At 41.3% G+C, this 12,930-nt stretch overlaps 1 protein-coding gene across 1 annotated transcript in view; it reads left to right on the forward strand.

Moving 5' to 3' along the window:
* kctd16b (potassium channel tetramerization domain containing 16b) overlaps positions 1–12,930 on the forward strand; it is a 53,154-nt gene that overhangs the window by 16,021 nt on the left and 24,203 nt on the right. The gene's annotated exons all lie outside the window — the stretch shown is intronic.

Genomic DNA, 12,930 nt, shown 5'->3' on the forward strand with positions numbered 1-12,930 from the left:
TCACGATTCACAGGTCACGATTCGATTCGATACCGATTAATCCCGATACGAATTTATAAGTCGATTGTTGCGATTTTTTTTCATTCAAATTTAGAAAATACTAATCAGTAAGCTTGTAGAGTGTAAGATTTATATGTAAATGTATTATTTATTTATCTGAAATTTCAGTCTTATAGAGGTTGTAATCTGTTTCATGTTTAAACAGCATTAAAATAAAATATTAAGGCTTAATGTTCCGTTCATATAACATTCTTCCATGCTTAAGGTGTGAATCCTAACCCGAAGTCAGACGTTTTGTTGAATATTTTTCCATAAAAAATGGAAGTTTAAAAATCGATTCACACACAAAAAAAAAAAAAAAAAAAAAAAAAAAAAAAAAAAAAAATCGATTTTGCCTATTATTGAATCGATTCGAGAATCGCGCGATGTAGTATCGCGATATATCGCCGAATCGATTTTTTTTAACACCCCTACTGGCTCGGATATCCAAACGTCAAAATAGTGGATCGCTGCCTTTCGCCTGAAGTCGGCGGCTCTCGCTTCCCACAAACGGAGAAAATGGCGTTTTTCCGCATGGCGTGCGGGCAGTCAAGTTTGATGACTTGCCATAAAAGGCTTCATGATGACAACTCGGCTCCAGAAGAGAACTCGGCCAGATGTTGACTCGGGTTTTTCACGAATGTTCCCACCCGGACGAGAGCGCCTCCTGTTGCCAGAAATATCTCGCAACTGTGTTGAAAGTGGCTCTTTGGCACATTTCCTCATCTTTCAGGCTTTTCTTTGTCTTGCTTTGTTTACCCCCTGCCGGCGTCTCATGTCCCACGATGCTCCGGTTCTTCGGAGTCAATCGTGAAACGTGCGCTTCGTGATAAGTCACAACAATGCTTTGGACATTTGTCTCCCTTTCTAATATTGATAACAACGAACGGCGTACTCCACAACAAGCATCTTATCTGCTCGTAGACACGAGCGTTACAAATAGGCAAACCTCATTAATATAATCCCCAATAATCTCCCCCTGCAGCGGCGACACGCACACACGCACACTCGTTTCTTCCCGTTTCCACAAGAGTAACCGCACGAGAACGCCAACAAATGACGCTGATCCAGGGAAAAAAAGAAAAAAAAAAAGAAGTGAAACTGAACGTTCATTGTTGGAATGAGAATGAGGACTGGGAACTGGGAAGTGCCTCATGATACGATACGATACGATATGCGATACGATGTTGAGGATCTCACGATATGACGATACCGTGATTATCGATATATTGGTCAGGTCAGAAATCCATGATAATATACAATAAAACAAACTGATGGGGTTTTTTCAATGAGAAAATTGTTTATTTTTTTGTATTGTATTCACTTTGGAAAAAAACCTGTTTTTATGACTATTTTGGGGGGGGGGGGTTGTTTTTTTTAGTATTTTTATTTTTTATTTTTCTGAATATTTTTTTTCTGTCATAAAAAAAAATCCGACAAACAAAAAAATAAAATATTCAGAAAAACAGGAGGAAAAATTACTCAGAAAAACTGGGAAAAAAAACTTTTTTGGAGTAATTTAAAAAAAATATATTTTTATATTTTTCTGAATATTTTTTTCTGTCATAAAAAGAAATTCTGAAAAACAGGGAAAAACCATAAAAAAAAGAAAAAAAAGAATTCCAAAAACAGAGCACCAACTTCTGTTTTTTTGAATATTTCTTCTGTTTTTCTGAATATTTTTTTTTCTGTCAAAAAAAAATATTCAGAAAAACGGGAGGAAAAATTACTCAGAAAAACATTTAAAAAAAATAGAAAAAAAAACCTAAGCCACCCAGTCCCTGGCAGTCACAAATGACTCGGCTTCCCTCACACATTCGCGGTTTTGTCGCGTTCTCCCGTGCGGTCCGAGCCAAACGGATCTACGTGATGGTCGGCGTCAGATTCCGAGTCGGTAGCCCGGACGACTCGAGGGCCCAGGTCGAATTTGTGCACATTCAATAGCAATGTGATCAGAGCTTCAAATTGCTTTTCCTGCTCCGCCTCTTCGCGCTTTGCCGGTTGCTTGCTGCGGTCCGGCAACAGCGGCGGCCGCCCATCTTTGCCCCGGTTCATCGGCACGCTCTCTTATCTATCCGCCTCGCTGGCTTTTCCAGCTTTATAATTACGCCTCGGCTTTCTGTCTCTCCGACTTTTCTTCCCCATTCCTCACGCTACCACAACGATATATGACAATTCACTTTGGTTTCCCCCTTGAAAATTCGATTTTGGACTTTTTTTTTTTTTTTTTCCTCGATTGCATTCTATCAAGGTTGAGTTCATTCTCCAGTCTTTATGATGCAACGCTATGAAATGTGGATTCTGTCGGACGTCGTCGTTGGCTGTAGCAAAAGGAGAAACCTTGTTGAAAAGAGAGCTAACATGTCAGAGTCATTGAGAAAACACGATCAATGGCTTGAAGAATGAGTAGCTTGACTGCGAGAAGTGTCAGTGAAAACGAGGCTACGTGAGGTGAAGCACGAATCAGAACAGAACGTTAAAAAATTAAAAAATAGTTAATGTGATCATGCCGGTGAAGGACGCGATAATTAAACAGATGTTCTTGGTGGTAATGACACAGACATACTCTTTGGATTGCGTACTGACTGTAAAAGCTGACGCTAGCTAGTGCGCTAACGACAGCCAGAGGTGGGCGTGTCAATGAATTTTGAGCGTCCATCATTTTGGCAATCGGCAACAGTCCTTCCGTCATCAACAATCCGATAATATCTCAAGCAGAACTGAACCGTAATTGTTAATCCGTCAACGTCCGTCATGCTAAATTCGATTTTGTCATCACGATTTCGTCTTCGTTTTTCGGCAACGGGCCTGATGGAATATGTCACACTTAAGGACCCCTGTCTAACAACATGCCTGATGTAAAATAAACAACCGAAGCACTAAACTAATGCTTGCATAAACGTAGCGATAACGAGGAATTTACAACGGGATGAAAACGTCATCGCCGTCTGTCATTACTTGAGCTCGACGACACGGACGGTTATCAGTGTTGGGACAGAGCCAGAAGAGAGAAGAAGGCTTGGAGAATGCTGTGCCAGGTAGTTAGCGTGCTCGCTAAGCGCATATTTACTGCTTTACTGAAGGAGAAGAAGATGAAGTGCCTCGGCTGCATTCCCAGGAAAGAAGGTGTCAAAATTTTCCGTCATTCGGGAATACGTCAAAGGACTGATAAAGTTGGACTAAGAGTGGGAACCTCTGAGCCTCACGATACGCAAAACAAGGCTCACGATAATGATTATCTCACGATATCGCAATTATTGATGTACTGGTCAGGTCATAAATCCACGATAATCTACGATAAAACTAATCAGGACAACAACAAAAAAAGAGAAATTGTGAGAAATTGTTTCTTTTTGTACCATCACTGAAACACAATATGAAAACTGGTGTCTTATTCACAGTGAGAAATTTAGTGTATTTTTTTTTTTTTTTTAAACAAATACAGGGAGTCCTCGAGTTACGTTCCTTCGCTAGCGATGTAACCCGAATTCCAACTTAAGTCAATATTTACATCAAAATAATTTGCAAGAAAATATATAAAGTACATAAAAAAATGAATAAATAAGATGCTGTACTTATCCATTACTGCTAAGAGGTAGATGGAAAAGAAGGGGGGAGAGGATGATGTGGGAAAAAAAAAAAAAAAGAGGGTAAAAAAGGCAAAGATATAAGTGCACAAGCGCTAGCACTAACTAAGGGCTAAATAGTGGACAAGGGGAAAACATTGCGGGCTATATGGTGGACCAGGAGCCAAAATGGCGGACCAGGCATAACTATTGTTGAAAGGTCTTAAGTCAAGTGTGCCTTAACTCGAAGACTTCCTGTACTCTGTGGAGCAGGAGTGAAATGGGTGTCAAAATGTCCGTCACTGGGCTGAAAAGGACTGATGAGGTCCTTTGGTCCTGACCCGGTTATTGATGATAACGCTGACGGACGAAAGTTTCCCGTCAAGAAAACGGCCATCTGTCATTGACGAACCTTCCGTCGATATTAACGGAATGCTTCCAAGAAAATCCAAATTCCTTTTGGAATGTTGCGAGCGAGCTTTTTTCCCGGAGTCGGGTTGATGGAGAGCTTTGATCCCAGACGGCGGAGGCTGTGATCACCTGCCATCCCTCGACCAGGAACCGCGCTGCCTCCCCCAATCATGTTTCACCGGCACGGCACTCCTCCAGCATCAAAACACAATCACACAATCTCATCTCATCTCATTCCCGTCCATCCTTCTGGCACGGTCGAAGCGGCTCTCGGCCCGCCTGCGGCCCTCCGCGGCGTTCCGGCCTTTTTAGCGGGCCGGCGAAGTGATGGATTTACTTTCTTGGCGGCTCGTGACCTCGCCTCTGGCGATGCATCGCAACGGCATTTAGCAACTCGCATTTCTGCGTTAGTTCGTAGATGACCTTTCAACTCTGGATCTCCAGAAGCTTATTTAACTCTGCTGAGGCAACACACAAACAAGAAAGGACGGAGGAGGCTTGAAATGAAAAAATATGAGAGCAAGTTTGAACGGCAGGGCCAATTTCACGCTGCGGCTACTCATCACTGTTGGCGCGTTGTTTGAATAATGACAACAGCAGTAAGTAAGAACAAGGGCGGCGAGCCCGATGCATCAGAAATGCCTCCAGGTAACGATGCCGTACGTTGACTTTTAATGGAAGCGGGAAACCTTTGAGGAGCTCAAATAAGCTGATTTGCATGTTGTGCAAAATGGAAAGTGTCAATTATGCTGCCGCTCAACTCTGGACCAGTAAACTGGTCTCAAGTCGTGATTTGATGTATTTTTTGGATTCTTTGCGAATGGAGCTTACCCTACACCGGGGTTCACCAATTCCGGTCCTCGAGGTCCCGAGTCCTGCAAGTTTGAGATGTTTCCGCCCACTAGCACACCTGATTCATATAATCAGCTCATTAGCATGCCTGAAAACAATCCCCATCTTTAGTATCAGCTGTGTTGGTCGGCGGAAACATCTCAAAACTGCAGGACTCTGGACCTCCAGTACCGGAATTGGCGGACCCAGCCCTAGACCAAGGAGTAATGTTGTGGTTTTTGAGATCACTCTTGGTCTCAATACCACTTTTAGAGGGTCTTGGTCTCGTCTGGGATTTGAAGGCATTTTTACTAAGTCTTGTCTCGGTCTCGGACAGGTCGGACACAGGACATTTGATTTTTAATACTGGCCATTTTGTTCTGTATTTTTGGGGTGATTTGTCTTTGATAGTCTTGTCATTGTCTGTGTCTCCAGTCTTGGTCCATACTTAATGTCTTGGTCTCGGTTGGTGTGGTCTTGACTACAACAGGACCAACTAGACCCAGATTTAGGCAGGGTGCCAAAAGGGTAAACGTGGGACAGATTTAGTCCGCAGCGGCGTTGTATGGAAAACTGAATTTATACTATAAGATTTTGGTGTGTGAAGTGTGACTTACTTCGATCCCGATCAGATAAGTTAGGAGGTCCTGCCAAAAGCTGGTCTAGGATGATTGAAGTCTTGTATTTGTCATTCTTGATCTCTGGAATGTTCCGACTTTAGCATGTCACAGAAATCCTACTGACACACCTGGAACTGTTTTCATTTGTGGGGGGAAAACAATTTCTTTCCTTTGAATATGCTTTGCAGTGTGCAAAGAGCTTTTTAGTTTTCAGGACTTGAAGAGAATTCATTCCATTGGAAAGTTGCAGCCTCAGCAACTTTCGAGAGCAATTGTTTAGCCGTATCGATTGTTGGAAGTTATTCATGTGGTCCTCGTATTTGTTCGTCCTGTGGGATCGCTTGCAAACGACGACCTCGCCGTCACCTTGGAGAGGCGGACCAAAAAAACAAAAACAAATCGTGTGCACTCATGCCCATCCGACACGTTTGGAGTAAATGACGATGGCGATCGCGAGTCGGTCGACCGTCAAGTGACCTCACAGATGATGAATGGACGGCTGCAATCGACACGCTCCAAAACCTCACAGGAAGTCTTGAATTTCGGACACAACGTCTTCCAAGTCAAGTCTTGTGGTTTCCTCGTCTGACTTCTGTGCGGGTTCAATTTGTCCTCAGTGAATGCGAGTGTGAATGTCTCAACATGCTGATTGTGACTTTTCGCTCAAAGTTCACTGGGGTAGACTCCAAGTTTCTCGAGACCCTGAACAGAAAATATGATGCCAAGTTCTCTTCGTCCTCTCGTCCTTTATTGGTGGAAATAAGTGAGGACAGATGTTGGAAAGTGATGCGCTTCTTCCACTTCAATCTCTTCCCTTCTCCTCATCCAGGAAAAACTCCACAAACGTCAGACCCACTCAGCACTCCGTCCGGGTCGATATCTTCGCAGTCACACGTTTCTCGCGGCGCCGTGACCGTCCGTCCGTCCGTCCCTTCCGCCGGCACCTCCTGCCGTCCTCGTTTGTGACGCGCCCGCAGGCTTTTTTTAGGCCGTCGATAAGGAGATTTTGTCATTGATGTGTGGTCCGGATGTTTCTCTGCGACCGTTTTGACAGCCCGATAACGCCGGCAGACAATTTGAAAGGGGGATGAAGCTCGGTTATTGACCGGAGGTGTCTGCAAATGCGCACGGAAAAGCACATAAGCAAGCGGTGTCTGGAACGCAACGTTTGTAATTTGTAACAGAAATACACTCATATGGTTTCTTTCAGGGTCGATAGCGATGCCGATTATTAGTAGTCAAGGAGGCCGGTAACCGATATTTGAAGCCGCTAATTCGTTTTCATAAAATAATTAAAAAATTTTTTAAAAAGCATTGTCTTAAAGCATTAATGCTTATTGAACAATTTTTCAGACGTTTTTGTTGAAATCTTGGACAATATATAAAATGTTCAGGAAGCTCCCAAGGTTGTCTTCAAAATAAATAAGATAGCTCTGTTTTTTTTTTCCAAAATAAAAAAAAAAAAAAATCAAGACATCATTAACTTTCACATTTCTTTGTTTTAACAAAAACAAAAGGTTCAGAAGATTCCCAGGGTCAGCAGCATTTCTTATAAAGTGAACCGAAAATTGAAATAAATAGTTCCCTGACATTAAAATCGTTTTTAGCTTCACCTTTTATCGGCTGTCAGATTTTGGAGAAAAATGGCCAATGCCGATATTTGTCAAACTGCCCAATATCGGTTTATCTGTAATTTGTAAGAAATATTGTAACTTATCGGAAGGGTTCAGTTGAGGTGAATTTTGAAGTTGGGGACAAAATCGATTGGTTAGTGACACAAAAGCAGCACAAGACAAAATATGACAACGAATGAGCAGGTTTATCTGCACTTGTTTTGTTCTTTTTGTATTGTACAACGTGGCAGCGTTTGCAGGGTGAATGTAACAACGATGCCCACAGACAATTCCGTTTTCCTTCAGGCTAGTGGCATGCAAAAGCCGCGCAAGAAACCAGGAAAGCAAACTCTGGTGACACCGGGTCAAAGGTCACCATTTTGTTATGCGTAAGTGGAACCGCGCACGCGTGAAGAGAACAAACGTTCGCTTTCACTTTGGATACGCTTCAATCATGACGTAACTCTTCCCCAAAATGCAAATTGGGACAAATTACATCCGTCACTCATCTGAGAATCAGAAAGTCTGCAAGCTAACACAACAATTCAAATGGGTTTCGTGCAATTGATTTGATATTTTGGCCCTTTGAGCCCCCGATGGAAGTTGTTCTCAGAATGAAAAAATGGCTCCATTCAGGTTCTGCTCTGCTGCTGACATAACATTTCACACGCGGTTTTTTGTTCATGGTTCAATCTTGGCGGAGGCCATTCCAGTTTACGTTGGGACATAAAAGCTGAGGTCAATCATAATAAATGACGATGTTGATGTTATCAAAGACAAACGGGTGCTCGTGTTTTCGAATGCAAAGTTGCTTACGTTTGTGCCGATGTTGTACTCGCTGCTATTTGCCGTCTGACGCCGGCACGTGAAACGAGGACGTCCGTCATCAAAACATCTTTCCTGCTCAAAGTGCAATCCGCTCCAACCTTCAGCATCTCCGCGATAAAAAAGAAAAAAAAAAAAATTGATTCCGATTCCTTTGAACCACCGTAAGAGATTTGATTGCCTACCCGACGTCCGACGCTTAATTGCTACATTGTCGCGCGCATGCAGAAGACGCCTTTTGAAAACGATAATCAGTTTTATTTTCTTGCTCTTTTTTTTTTTTTTTTTTTAAAGTCAAGCTCGCTATTCATTAACCCGGCGAGCCAATTACGCGGGAGTCGGTTGCGACGCCGCGGACGTTTCCGGCTTTTGTCTCTGTTCTCGTTAAGCTCTGCTGCGGTTGGCTCGCTAATGGCCAGCCTGGTAAACGAGGAGCGCCGCTTCAAAATAACCTTCTCTGTGCGCTCGCTGGAAGATCCTCGGACAGGAACGCATTGGGGGGATGGTGGCAGCTTTCCCAAGACTGCATCGTGACCCCCCCACCTCACCTCGCCTCTTCCGTGGTGGGTGCAGTGGCAGCTGTCGGACTGCAGGTGTGCCACATCAGAGATTGGAGAATTCAGGACGGGACTGCGAAGAGGGCAGAGAGCAGAAAGGTTAAAAAAAACAAAAAAAAAAAACGAGTCGAGGGAGACGAGATCGCAGTTGCAGGTTTGACTCGGTTTTATGACGACTTTGAGTGGATTGGCCGTCGCCAAGTCATCTTTTACGCCGCACGATGACACCCGAACCAGCACAAGCACAGCAAGTGCTTCACAAAAATCGATGACTGGTGAAGAAATGACTCATCGGCGTTCTCAAATATCCTCATCATTGATTCAGATAAGAGGTCAAGCAAAGCAGTTTTTTGTTTTTTTTAAACCCTCGCTTGGTCACAAACAAGTAGAGAAACGCTTGATAGTCCGCATACAGATTGGTTGGTGACGTTTTTTTGTTTTTTGCCAGACCGTAACCTCAAGGTCAAAGGTCAAGGGAATACAGCGTTTATCGCAGGTGTCATCTTTCGCGGGCTCGCCGTTTTGGTCTTTGCAACGGTGTCTGTCCCGTCGCTCCACAACATTGCAACACGGAGATATAAAATATATACGGCGCCGTATAATACGGAAATAAACAAAAAACGCTTTTAAATGTGGAAAATTATTGTAAATGGAAAAAAAAAACAAATGATGAATGAAAAGCATTCATAAGAAACTAAAAATGGTACCAAAATGAAAAAAACAATAAATGAAAAAAAATATATACTGTGCGTTGGGATGTAACGATACCGGCAATATGGTGATATCGCAATATTATCATCGTCGTCATGTCGCAATATTAAAAGCAGCACATCTGTTAAAAAAAAAGTCGGGTTGATTTCCATTTGTGCAGTTCTAGCACCGTCTGGTGGCTCTTTTTTTTAGTGCAGTTTAATGTTCACAAGGCATGTTTTGGCCCTCCTACGTTTCAAATCCACGCTAATGGTCAGATGAAGATGAATGTCATGATTGCAGAGTCAATATGTGGATCAACTCAATTTATTGTATGTATTCATTTCTTATTTAATTTTAAATAATGATGTATTAATTTTATCAATAATAAAAGGGTTTGTTTTCAGCCGCAGCTGAATACCGATTATCAGGAGGAGGAAAGACGGCGAGGAAATAAAATATCATCCAAGGTCGATCGTCTGCTTCCACGTGCGACTTACGGTCTGCGCAGCTTCTTTTTTGTTTTTGTTTTTTTGCCTGTTTGCTTGCCTGCGCTTTTCAAGACTCTCGCTGACGTGCGCTCACATCGACATCATCATCATCATCATCATCATCATCATCATCATCATGGAGTAACTTCATCTGCAGCCATCTTGTTGCTGTCGGTTCCGCCCGAGTGGCAGTTTGAAATGAAGGTGATTTGAATAACGTTGACCACAAAATTGTGGCACCAGCACCACGTTGGTGAGCCCTGACGACATTCTTCATGTCTGAAAATAGTCAATCAGTGTATTTAAAAAAAATAAAAAAAAATAAAATAAAAAAAATCAAGACATTTCTGGGTGATATGCTTGTTATTTGTAAATGTTTGAAAAAAAATTACATCACCATATTTATGGATGGATGAGTAGCTTCATTACACACATATACATATACATATATATATATACATATATATATATATATATATATACATATATATATATATATTAGGGCTGGGCAATATATCGAAAAAATATCGATATCGCGATATTGAGAAATGCAATATGAATATCGTAAAGACATGCAATAATTTTCACATGGAATTTTTGGCTCTTACCTGAAATTGACCAATCAGACACAAACTTAAATGTGCATCACCATCTAATAGTTTAGGGTAATTGCAGGGTTATTACAGGGTAATAATAGTGTAATTACAATTAATTAACTAGGAACACATTGAACTTGCTTTTTACCACATGAACAAAATGTTATTCTTTCATTTGACAATAAAAATGTTATTTCTTTAGGTACATGTTAAATATCGCAATAATATCAATATCGTGATATTCAACAACTATATCGCATATCACATGTTTTTCCAATATCGTGCAGCCCTAATATATATATATATATATATATATATATATATTTGTAAAAGATCAAACTTTGGAGTGACTCCATTTTCAGCATTTTCGGATCCCAGCTGAAATATTTTATTTATGCGTGACACATTTTTATTCTTAATTGCTTCCCAAATTTGAAATAAAGAAATAAATAATTCCAATGGCTGAGCTCCAGTTGTAAGAATCTATTTCCATCCCCCCCGTGCATAATTGAAGCAGGAGGCTATTTTGGGGGGCTTTGTCAAGGCTGGCGGCCGCATTAGCCAAGTGGATTGGAGTCAAAGAAGAAGAATGATGATGATGATGATGATGATGATGATGATCCTGACTGCAGCATATATTTATGATCTCTTGGAAAAGAACTTGGCCGTCCCCCCGTGCGTTCGATCAGCTCGTCACTGCCGCTGATGGCAGAGCAAAACTCCCCCCGTATTCCTCGCATCCATTTCAGGTGACGAGCGAGGCCTCGAAGCGCGCCAAGCGGCTCCTCCCACAGGCGATCTGTTGTCACGGAGACGCTGCCGTCGCCATGACTAAAAAAAAAATCACAGCGAGCATGACAATACTCAGAAGACGCTGTGCTTGATTGACGTCTTTTCATATGCTAATTTACAACTTTTTCCAAGACGTCGAGTTTATTTATTTATTTATTGGATTTTTTTAAATGAAGTAAGTAAACCCGAAGAGGATTTGGGATTTTGCCGCCAGCATCTTGCAAGCTCAAGTCACGTTTATCGTTTGACTTTTTGCAATATTACAACATATAAAAAATAGGGATGTAAACGATATCCAAACATCACAATACGATATCACGATATCGCCGGTATCGTTACAACTCTCATAGAAAATGGAGATGTTGTGAAATTCTCGTGTTCGTGCTCCATCTTGCCATTCAAACCAATTTAAAAGAAACAAAAAAATCATAATAAAATGACTGTGTTCTAAATCCCAACAGAGCTCTTGACTTATGAGCAGCCGACAATGACATTTTTGTCTGGATAAAGAATCGTCGTAGATTTCCTTTGAAGGCAAATTTACGATCCGCTTTTAATGAAAACGATATTGACTTCTCAGTCAGCAAATCCGGACTGCTTGAAAACAAACAAGATTTATGGGCTTGGATATTTTGTGTTGATGGAAAGTTGTTTTTTTTTATGTACAAACAAATAATTTTGAAAATAAACATCTGGAATAAAAGTACATTGCTGCAATTGATAAAAAAAAAAAAAAAAAGGTTAACATTCAATGAGACTAAGTGCAATTTCTGACGAAATTGCTGAAAGCAAATTGAGAGATCAATTCTGAAATTCGAATCTGGTTATTGGACAACGCGCTTTGCCAAAGTGCCACCGAGCAGAATCGGACATCTGCGAATGATGAGAAGTTATGGGTATGGAAAAAAACAAAAACAAAATGAAAGCACGCTTCGTCGCCACCTTCCTGATGAACGATTAACATCAGCCGGCCCGTTTCGATGTGATTTATGAAGTCGAGTACGATGCATCGGCTTATGGCAGTAATTGGAAATAATATCGGCGTGAAGTTTATGAGCTTGTTTGTTGACTTTTTAAAAGCAAAAGTCAGCACGCACGTTGAATTTCCAACACTTTTTTTTTTTTTTTTTTTTTTTGGGTCCGGCAATCGGCAGCACAAAATCGTCAAAGTTGTTTGCACATATATTATTCATTTTAATATACAACAAATTGCTTCCATCGAAAGCCGCGGCGCCATCAATTATTTAGTTTACGGGCGTTTTTGCAAAGCATTTATGCAAATGAGGACGCCTGCGAGCATTTAGCGGGTTCAAAGGTCGCTTGCTTGCTTGCTTGTTTGTTTGTTTGTTGATCCGCCGTCAAGACGCTCGAAATGAGAAAAATTGTTCAAGTCGCCAACGCAAAACCTAAAAAAAAGTCTAATGGAGACATTTAGTGCTGACAAAATGGCTGCGAGTTGAACCGGGAGGGGGCGGGATCATTCGAGGTTAGCGTTGGTGGTTTTTTTTTGGTTTTTTTATGTCGTTTTGACTATTGGGGGAGGTCATTTCTTTATGTACACCGACGCAATATTAATAGAACATTAAGCCTTAATATTTTATTTCAATGTTGTTCAAACATGAAACAGATTACAGCCTGTTTTTTTTTTTTATTTAAGTGCCGGACATTTTCATGTGGTCTTCATTAGTCGATGAAAATGATTTAGTCGTAGTTATTGTTTATTAATGCGGGTTTTTTGTCTCGTCTAGTTTTAGTGCAGGTGAAAACTGCGCGTTGACGAAACGATTTTTGCTGACGAAATGAACACGAGTTGCCGAGTGGAACTGTTCAGAAATGAATCATCACTCGTTTGTTTTTGAGGAAATATTGGAAAATGTGTTGTGCTGTTTATGAATCAGG

This window comes from Festucalex cinctus, chromosome 18 (genome assembly GCF_051991245.1).
Source record: "Festucalex cinctus isolate MCC-2025b chromosome 18, RoL_Fcin_1.0, whole genome shotgun sequence".
Classification (NCBI taxonomy): domain Eukaryota; kingdom Metazoa; phylum Chordata; class Actinopteri; order Syngnathiformes; family Syngnathidae; genus Festucalex; species Festucalex cinctus.